Consider the following 10,843-nt stretch of genomic DNA (forward strand, 5'->3'; position numbering starts at 1 on the left):
GGTGCCCCCGAGCCGGGCTGATTCCCACCGCAGACCCGGGAGGTGAGACGGTGGTGACACAGCGGAGGACGACGGACTCCATAACCGCTGCGAAGGCCGGATCTACGGCGGAGGAAAGCCCAGGATGTGATGAAATCCTAAACAAAGTGCGACACACACACAGACACACACAAGCCCCTGCACATCATAAACGGGCCCGTCTTGCACTGCAACTTTGCGTTTTGGGCTCTCGGTGGGCGCAGAGGGCGGATAATCATAGAGGTGAGGTCGGGGAAATTATTGTCTGGGGAAGGGTGACGCGCACTTCTCAGCAGCCCCTGCGCTGTCAGACGAGGAAGTGAAGCTTCACACACGCCCATTTGAGCCTGTCGACCCTGCTGAAAAAGCCCAGAGCCGCTCATCAGATAACACAGCAACGGACTTTCCAAACATGCGCCCACTTTCGGATGGACGGCAGCGGGAATAACCTGCAGGACGTCGAGCATTTCAGCAGGTAGGCGAGCGAAGCGCTTTACGCGCAACGTGGACATGACAATTCTTCAAAATGTTATTATCGTGAGATTTCTCCCCTGTGAAGGCCTGTCTCCATCTTTCTTTTTTCTTTTTTATAGTCACATGTATGATCTCTGGCCTAACTGTCACTGTGCACTGTGGCTCATTGCTATCACCACCATCGTCTGAGGCGGACACGTTCAGTTAACAGGCTGCGGGCCAGATGTCAGCATCTGCCCGCTGTGCGTGGACGAGCACCTGCCTGCGTGGTGGTTTTGCGTGAATTTAGCTTACTTCTGGCCGCACGCTCAGCTCCCATTTTAACCAGAAAAGCGACTTCCCAGAAGATCTTGGCCCTTATTGCGCCCTGATCTCCACATTTCTGAACTTCAAACAATGAGCAGAGGCTCCTCGTGTATACTGTATACAGTGCACACAGATAAACTACACGCGTTGGTTCTAAATGGAGACTAATCGCTTTCAGGGTAATATCAGAGTTATTCGTGTCATTTTTAAGCAGAAATTTGTCGGTTCGAGTTGATAAAAGAAGTTGTTTTTATGTTTTCATTCTGCTGTTAAACTGAGCTCTGGATGATTCATATAATAAAACATGGAGTTTACAGACTTTAAACCAAGTTCTGGGAGTTCTTGATGGATTTTTGAGGCTGAAGCAGACTGAAGATAGACAAAGTGATAGACTGAAGAAATTATCTACATATCTTATGATATCTTTCCCTTGTCCAAACGATAGAGTGCACAAGAGTGCAGATTGTGATCTACGAGGAAATATATTTTGCAGGGAGACCTCCTGGACTTATCCTGGGGCTCCTGTGGTTCAGCGGGCCACATTTTGGACAGCACAGGGTTTTTAATCTTGTTGGCTGGTCAGTTTAGCTTAATCACATCAGTCATTTAAATCCTTCTTCAAACACACTGAAATTTGTTGGTTTCAGCTGAAGGTGGTGGTTTAGTTGATTGTCTGGATATTAATCTTTGAGTTCTGTACTGTTGGTCAGACAACAAAAACCAGATTTTCAATTCATATATTCCATAATAATAATATTGTGTTTATATTGAGTACAGATGCTAGAAAATAAACATCTTACAGGGGAACCTCCTGGACCCACACTGGGGCTCATGTGGTTCTTCCTGCCACTTTTTTGGATAACGACTCAATAACAAGGCGAACCATGTAAAGTGTCCATCGTAACTCATTGATGACTCGATGAAATGAAAACCTCAAGAGGAAATTATTCAGAAATCTGACAGAAAGTCTTACGTAGTTTAGTAGATGTGCTGTGGGATTCCTACACACTTACACACTTTGAACAGCAAAACAAAATAAAGAAATAAAAACGTAGACAAACCTGTTAGTTATGGAGTTGTGTATTTGCAAAGGTGGCACAAAGTTGTTGGTGAAAGCAATGTTTTATTCCTCTGTTAGGTCGGGCGTGTTAGTTACACAAATCAGACTTTTTTGTGTGAAAAGTGATGGTAAATAAATCAATAACGGTTAGATTTTCATTCAACATGATCAGTTTTCACAGGATTTATTGCACTAGAAGAAAAAAGGGGCCTCATGGAACCACACTGGGGCCCCTGTGGTTGCCACATCTGGACAGCAAAACGAAAGCACAGAGCCATGTGACACTTTTGCATTGTTATTGGCAGTAAATGTTATTGTTCCTGCATGTGTTGATTTATATTGTCCTTATAAGTTCATTTTATAACTGTTTCCAGTAGCTGACTTAATGTCCCAGAGTCTTTGACTTGCTTTGAATTAGAGATGTTTCCATGTACGCCGGGAATCTTTTCAGTAAGTTTGTGGGCCTCACAGCCAACAGTCAGTCAGGAAGTAGTAAGGGTGGAACTTGGTCATGTTATAGCTAGCTGTGATCAATATAAATACAACAGTGTGCATCTTTAAGTGAATATTAATATGAAAGTGAAGGGAGGATGCTTTTAAAATGACTGAATTTTAATCATCAGCTAAATACAGGAAGAGAAAAAAACTGCTGCTGGACTCTGTGTCTGCCAGAGAACTCAGCTGCTGCGCTTAAAGGAGTATTCAAACCCTTATAGGCGACCCGACCTCCTCATTGTTTCCTCTCACATGTCTGCTGTTCCAGAGGTGGATGTGCAGATTGAATACGGCCAAGTCAGTGTATGTTCCCTGTGAGCCAAAAGCTCGGGCTTCGAGCTACTCGAAGCACTCTGTTTTTACCATTTTTATGGCTACAATAGATATTTATGATGTAATAGAGACAGGATATTTCTAATATAGACATCTCAGACAGAGCAGTCCCTCCTGCCCCGCGCTGACAATGGACAGCCAATCAGAAGAAAGCCTTAACCCTTTAAGGAGGAGCTAAAATGTTTTGTTTTTTCTAAAACTACTTATTTCAGACAGGCGGTGGCTGAGGGACCACAGCAAGGCCACAGTGAGACAAAGAAGGATTATTCTGAGATTGAAAGACACTCATTATGGACGTTAATGTCGTGGTCATTTTGAGCAGCAGGAATGATGCCAGACGCTTGCTGATGCTTACCCAAAGCACCTGGTTAAAGTAAAACTAGCTAATAGACATTTAATTATATATTTAAGCCCCTTAGATGAGAGAAAATCTGAAATAAATTCAAACTTATTCCCCCAATTCTTAGAGACGTATGCTGTTCCACCAAAAACAGCTCAAAGAATCATCAAACACCTAAAATGACCATGAAATTCATTACTGTGAACATCTGACCACAGCTGTGTGCTGCAAGTATAAAAATAAAGAGGTGCATTAGTCGTCTTTTAGTTGGGAAATTATTTCTTTTCTAATTTTGTTTTTCTGGTAGAATCTCATCTTTACATTAATCAAGTTTCAGTTCTTGTCATCTAATGAGGTGTTTGCGTTCTGCTCAGCTGCCAGCTCACAGTTCACTTCCATGTTCACCCGTATGTCTTGTAGCCCTCTGTGTCTCTGCTTCTCTGGCTTACAGAGAAAAAACAATTCAGTGTTACAAGATTAAAAACTGTAAAAAACAACAACAACCCAAAACGTGGCTGCTGGAGGCTGGGGGACAGTCGTTACTGTGTGAAATAATACAAAACAAGTAAAACTGTTAAAGCTGGGTTTAAGATTAAATTGTGCACTATTAACAGTTACTGCGCTGAACACTAGAAATAACATCACGGGTACAATAAGGGCTCCCAGCCAGAGAGCTGCAAAATAGCACAATGTGAATATAAAACTATCATTCTTGTTACACTAATAGAAAGCTGGGGGACCTCCTGGAACCACACCGGGACCTCTGTGGTTTTTCAGGCCACACTTCGGACAGTAAAGGAAGTAAGAAAAACCTGCAGAGTGTTTGCACTCTTGCTGCATGAAAAGTTACCTACTAGAAACCGAGAGGGCATTCAACAACAACAATGTCAATTTAGCAGTGTTACTGCACACTCGAGTGTTTTATTTAAGGGGAAAAATCCCAGCAGCAAACAAAAACAAAGAAATAAAAAGACTAATTTAAAAAATTGAACTGAGTAAAACAAAGCTAACAAAGTCACAGCTAAAGTGTGATCATAACATGTGCTCTGCTCTGTAACATATATGTGGCCCACTTTATAGCACATTTATAGGAAATGTGAAAGATTGGCTTTAAAAGTCGGTGACAGACACCAAGGTCGGAAAACGTGGCTCTGGGATTTTGAGACCTGCTGTGGGTAAAAGTACATATTTATGTAAGATATGACATGTTTGTTACCTGACTATAACCGCTATCACAGGTGTGGCTTTCTTTAGCACTTATCTACTCTAGCTGAGCACCCAAAGCACCTTTTTTGTTACTACAAATTACTGTAATGTGACTATAAACGAAGCCAGGTGGATCCTCCTGCGGGAACCTTTGAGATTCAGTCGTTTTCTGGGGAAGTTTACAGCAGCAACAAAACTCAAAAATCCGGCACAATAACAATGCAACATTCTGCTGAAAAATTAACAACTTCTGTCATTTAAAATAATCCCTGCTGAATCAGTGCTTCGGTTTTTGTCTCAAGTCTCTCAGCTGCAGTAAATCTTTCTACAATAGCTCTGTTAGCCAGGCTTCACTGCAAGACGTGTGTAAAAGAGGAAAATAGCAAGAAGTCAAAAATGTTCAAAAACTAAACTGACAAATATATTTCCACCCTACTTCCCATTCTCCTTGCCACACCAACATGCCAGTTCCTGTAAAAACTGTGAAAAGTTGTGGAAGTAGACAAATGATGGGAAACTCGTCTAAATATGCAGCTGCTCCTCACTTGAAGCTGAAATGCGTCACATATTCACATCGATGATGAATTCATTCATTTTGATCTCTGTACACTCTGGAAGGTAACAGCTCTCAGCAGGAACCATAGATATATACACCTATAAGCCACATCATTAGGTACACTTTGCTCAGACCAGCTGAACTGACTCTTTGTGACCCAGATTCAACAAGTTGCTGGAAACATCCCTCAAAGATTTTGGTCCACATTTCCTGTTCTTGCCTGACAGGTGTGGTCTTCTGCTGCTGAAGGTTCGGCATGCTGTGCGCTCACACCTGCTCTTCTGCATAACTTAGTTGTGATGATTTGAGTTACTCTCTTCATTCTCCTCTGACACAAACAAGCCGTTTTCACCCAACAGTCTTGTGTTCGCTGGATTTTTCTGTCTTCCTCTGTAAACCTTACAGACGGCCGTGTGCGTAAATCCCAGCAGATGAGCAGCTTCTGAAACACTCAGACCAAAGTCACTAAAATCACCAGAGTAAATGTTGTGATATCAGATGTCCTCCTCCTCCTTTTCCCTCACGGCTCCTTTGTGGTTATACACCTCCCTCTGCTCCTTCCATGTTGTCATTGAAACGAGATAATTGTGCTCTAAATAACTGTGGAGGGGCACGTGTCCCACCTGTGCCCTGTAACTACTCCATACAGGAGCATTTAAGCAAGGCTTTAAGCAAACTGGGCAAGGTCATCATCTAAAATTACATTTAAATCATTTCAATATATGCAAACTCCAGTTTTGTAACATTTGCATGTCTCTGAATAATATAAAGTTTCGCTCACTGCACTGACATGTGGAGGATCAGGGCTCGGCTGGTGGGAGGACGTTTCTCTGCTCTTTGTTTATGATGGAAGGAGGCCGGCTTTACAAAACAAACCGGTCATTTTTGTCTCTTATTCTGAAGACGTGTAGGGACGTTTGAGCGTCGACAGGATAAACCAACTTTGTTTATCTTCTTGGTGGAAAGGTCATTGTTTTTCTTGTTCCTGTTTTCTTTTCGGGTGTGAAAACTTCACGGATCCTGGGTCTGATGCATCAGTTGCAGATACGTGAGCTGCAGCATGGTTGCTTTCATTGCTGATTAACATGTAGACGGTTTGCTCAGGTGGGTTTTTTCTATGTAATGTCAGAAAAGTCAAAAATAAGAAAGAAAAGAAGTAAATTTTCATACTTGAGTTGTTCAAGCCAGAAGATATTTGGAAGTTTTGGCTTAAAAGTGACAGAAATGAATCAGGTAACGGTGTTTTAAGGACACTGATGCAGTCTGCGGTCAGATAATCCAATAATTACAGATTGCGGTATGGAGATCAGGAGACGCTTTTCTGTTTTCGTTTTGCAGCGACGGTTCAGATTAACTGCTGCAGTGGCTCAAATCCAAAACACACGGCTGAAGTTGACACTAAGGGTGTCGTGTTTCAGCTTTAAAGGGCGAGGCGTGAGCAGGTCCTCAGGGGCGAACTTTAACTCCATCCAAAAATTCAAAAAAGGTGAATCAGAGTCGCCTTTACTTTAAAAACTGGCCTAAAAAGATGAAATAGTGTCAACATGAACAAAGTCACATGAACTTAATATATCAAAGCAGAAAAAAAGAGTTAAGTGGACTTTATACAACCTTTGTTTAGCAAATGTTATAATATGTATACTCAGAAAATGTCAGCAGCCTAGATTTGTAAAGACAGTTTTGAGTGCTTGTGTATATTTGATGCTTTAACCTGGGCTTTATTTACTCAAAGTGCTTTTTAAACACTTATTTTAATAATTTTCTGCAGTTGTTTTCTGTGTTTTTACTTCCCCAGTTGTTTCAGTGTTACGCTCAGAACTCAAACTCTCTTTACTTTGTAACATAGTAATGCATTACTTTGTAACAAAGTAATGCATTACTTTGTTACAAAGTAATGCATTACTTAACACTCAGATTTCAGGCATTCCGTCCTAATATTGTGTTGGTCCCCCTTTTGCTGCCAACACAACCCTGACCCGTAAAGGCACGCACTCCTCTAGACTCCTGAATGTGTGCTGTGGATCAGCATCCTCTAAACCCTCTGTTCGGGGCCTTAGAAACTCACTGCTGTGCTCCTCACACCATCCCTGAACCACTTTCTCTGTGGCCAGGCTCATTTTCCTGCTGAAAGAGGCCACAGCCATCAGGGAATACCATTTCCATGAAAGCGTGTACATGTTCTGCATCAGTGCTTAGGAGGATGGTACGTGTCGATGTTTGGGCAGAACGTTGCCTCCTTCCCATAGTGCATCCTGGCGGCAGGTGTTCCCCAGATAAGCAACACACTCATCCGGCCATCATGTGATGTAAAAGAAACGTGGCTCCTCAGACCAGAACACCTTCTTCTGTTTCTTCGTGGTCCAGTCCTGATGCTCACCTGTCTGTTGTCGGTGGTTTTGGAGGTGGACAGAGGTCAGCATGGGCGCCCTGACTGGACTGCACCGAACTGTGATGCTGTGTGATCCTGCATGAACTTTGAGCTACATTGGCTCTCTGTTGGATCAGACCACACAGGCAAGCCTTCACCCGTGCATCAATGAGCCTTGGCTGCTCATGACCGTGCCGCTGGTTCCCTGCTGTTCCTTCCTTGGTCCACTTTTTGACTGACCCTGCAGACCGGGAACACCCCACAGGACCTGCAGCTTCAGAGAAGAAGGCGTCACAGTTTGGCCTTTTGTCAAACTCGCTCACATCTTCATGCTTGTCTGTTTTTCCTGCTTCACACACCAACTTAGAGGACAAAATGTTCACTTTCTCCCTGATGTACAATGATGGAGAGTCAGTGTTATTCACCTCACCTGATGTCATGCTGATCGGTGTATTTACACTGCTTTAAAAGTCATTTATTACGCTACTAATTACAGCTTTAAGCAGCAGCATCACATTTGCATGTGCTGCTTAACAAAATATCAGAAGTACATTGACGTGTACCTGTCTGCTCGAATCTCTGTGTTAATCAGGAGAACACGCGGACCATCTTTCTTTCACTAACCTATTTAAATATAAGAATGAAGCTGATAGACTCTACTTCTGGACAGCCAGACCTCAGGGATTGAAAATCTGTTTTTTTGTTTTCCTGGAGACAAACCAGCAAATTTGTTTGTCCACTCAAACTCTGAGTGTTTTTATTGCTTAAACATAACCAGGTGGCTTTTAATCATAACCCTTTGCAAGATTTTGCATTAACTTTTAAAGCCTGATTGCAAAAGGACCATTGGGTTAAAGAGTGTCTCTCAGGCAGACTTTGTCTTTGTTACGATGACAGTGACATTTGTAAATGTAATTACAAATTAAATTATGGGTCACAAAAGCAAAGTTTTTGCAAATAGATATTAATGACTCTCCTTCTGCCTCCCAGGCAAGAAGAACACTTCCTACCCAGGAACAAGAGACATGTCTGTGTTTTAAATCAAAAACACATTTTAAACATCAAAACAGTCGTGTTGGACTTGAACTGTAGTCAGGTCCAGATTTATTCCACCAACTGTTCCACCCTCAAAAAGCAGTTTTTCATCCTTTAAGACCAGAATATGTCAATGCAAATCAATACGAATGAGGTAGTGAAGGCAGACGAGTGTCAGGGGTGATGTGTGAAAGCAGCAAGAGTGAAAAGGAAGGTTTACAAGACAGTAGTGAGACCTGCTGTGATGTAACAGGAGGCTGAAGATGGACAAACCCACCAGAGGGACAGCTCAAAGTTAGAGGCGAGGCTGAGATGGTTTGGACGCGTGCAGAGAGGGAAGACTGGACATGTTGAACAAAAGGGTTGAAGATGGAGCTGCCAGGCAGGAGAAAAAGGGTTGGTGTGACAGAGGAGGACACCGGGGATGGGATCAGGTAGAGAAGAAAGGAGAAAAAGTGAGGCAGATGAAAACTTGTATCCTGAAACGTGACTGAAACCAGAGGCTTTTTAACGTTGTGCAGGAATCCCAAACAGTTGGGACTTTTGTGGATTTGCTTACCTGGATGACTGAGCGTGCATCAAGACGTTGTGCTGGAACAAATGTGGTTAGAAATGCACGAGCCCGTTCCAGCTTTTGTTACTTGAAAATCAAGCTGTGACGCTGCTTCAGCATCACTCTGGAGTGTCTCGCTGCTAGCTTTGTACAGAACAGGTTAACATGAGGTCGTGTTTGTGCCGATTGTTGGTTTTGGGCTCTTAACTGTTAGATTTGGCCTCCAGCTCGTCTGTGGTGGCGCCGAGGCTTCCCCCGCTGATCATGAATCCTCACGAGGAACGTTAGGACTTATTTCCATGTCTTGTGTTAATTCTGAGAACAAATGTTGCAGTATGCAAATTAACTCTGTGCCTCTGTGTGTGTGTCTGTGTGTCTGTGTGTGCGTCTGTGCGTCTGTCTGTCTGTCTGTCTGTGTGTCTGTGTGTCTGTCTGTGTGTCTGTCTGTGTGTGTGTCTGTGTGTCTGTCTGTCTGTGTGTCTGTGTGTCTGTCTGTGTGTCTGTCTGTGTGTGTGTCTGTGTGTCTGTCTGTCTGTCTGTGTGTCTGTGTGTGTGTCTGTGTGTCTGTCTGTGTGTCTGTGTGTCTGTCTGTGTGTCTGTGTGTGTGTCTGTGTGTCTGTCTGTGTGTCTGTCTGTGTGTCTGTGTGTCTGTCTGTGTGTCTGTCTGTGTGTCTGTCTGTGTGTGTGTCTGTGTGTCTGTCTGTGTGTCTGTGTGTCTGTCTGTGTGTCTGTCTGTCTGTCTGTCTGTCTGTCTGTCTGTGTGTCTGTCTGTGTGTCTGTCTGTGTGTGTGTCTGTGTGTCTGTCTGTGTGTCTGTGTGTCTGTCTGTGTGTCTGTCTGTGTGTCTGTGTGTGTGTCTGTGTGTCTGTGTGTCTGTGCGTCTGTGTGTCTGTCTGTGTGTCTGTGTGTCTGTGCGTCTGTGTGTCTGTCTGTGTGTCTGTGTGTCTGTGTGTGTGTCTGTGTGTCTGTGTGTCTGTGCGTCTGTGTGTCTGTCTGTCTGTGTGTGTGTGTGTGTGTCTGTGTGTCTGTCTGTGTGTCTGTGTGTCTGTCTGTGTGTCTGTGTGTCTGTCTGTGTGTCTGTGTGTCTGTCTGTGTGTCTGTCTGTGTGTCTGTGTGTCTGTGTGTCTGTGCGTCTGTGTGTCTGTCTGTGTGTCTGTGTCTGTGTGTCTGTCTGTGTGTCTGTCTGTGTGTCTGTGTGTCTGTCTGTGTGTCTGTCTGTGTGTGTGTCTGTGTGTCTGTGTGTCTGTGCATCTGTGTGTCTGTGTGTCTGTCTGTGTGTCTGTGTGTCTGTCTGTGTGTCTGTGTGTCTGTCTGTGTGTGTGTCTGTGTGTCTGTGCATCTGTGTGTCTGTGTGTCTGTGTGTCTGTGTGTGTGTCTGTGTGTCTGTGTGTCTGTGCGTCTGTGTGTCTGTCTGTGTGTCTGTGTGTCTGTCTGTGTGTCTGTGTGTCTGTCTGTGTGTGTGTCTGTGTGTCTGTGCATCTGTGTGTCTGTCTGTGTGTCTGTGTGTCTGTCTGTGTGTCTGTCTGTGTGTCTGTGCGTCTGTCTGTGTGTCTGTCTGTGTGTCTGTGTGTCTGTCTGTGTGTCTGTGTGTCTGTGTGTCTGTCTGTGTGTCTGTCTGTGTGTCTGTGCGTCTGTCTGTGTGTCTGTCTGTGTGTCTGTGTGTCTGTCTGTGTGTCTGTCTGTGTGTCTGTGTGTCTGTCTGTGTGTCTGTGTGTCTGTGTGTCTGTCTGTGTGTCTGTCTGTGTGTCTGTGTGTCTGTGTGTCTGTCTGTGTGTCTGTCTGTGTGTGTGTCTGTGTGTCTGTGCATCTGTGTGTCTGTCTGTGTGTCTGTGTGTCTGTCTGTGTGTCTGTCTGTGTGTCTGTGTGTCTGTGTGTCTGTCTGTGCGTCTGTCTGTGTGTCTGTGTGTCTGTGTGTGTGTCTGTCTGTGTGTCTGTGCGTCTGTCTGTGTGTCTGTCTGTGTGTCTGTGTGTCTGTGTGTCTGTCTGTGTGTGTCTGTGTGTCTGTGTGTGTGTCTGTGTGTCTGTGTGTCTGTCTGTGTGTCTGTCTGTGTGTCTGTGTGTCTGTGTGTCTGTCTGTGTGTCTGTCTGTGTGTCTGTGCG

This window comes from Mchenga conophoros, linkage group LG9, assembly GCF_057382185.1.
Source record: "Mchenga conophoros isolate Kocher_MC1m ecotype Shallow Benthic linkage group LG9, M_conophoros_male_GT1.1, whole genome shotgun sequence".
Lineage (NCBI taxonomy): Eukaryota > Metazoa > Chordata > Actinopteri > Cichliformes > Cichlidae > Mchenga > Mchenga conophoros.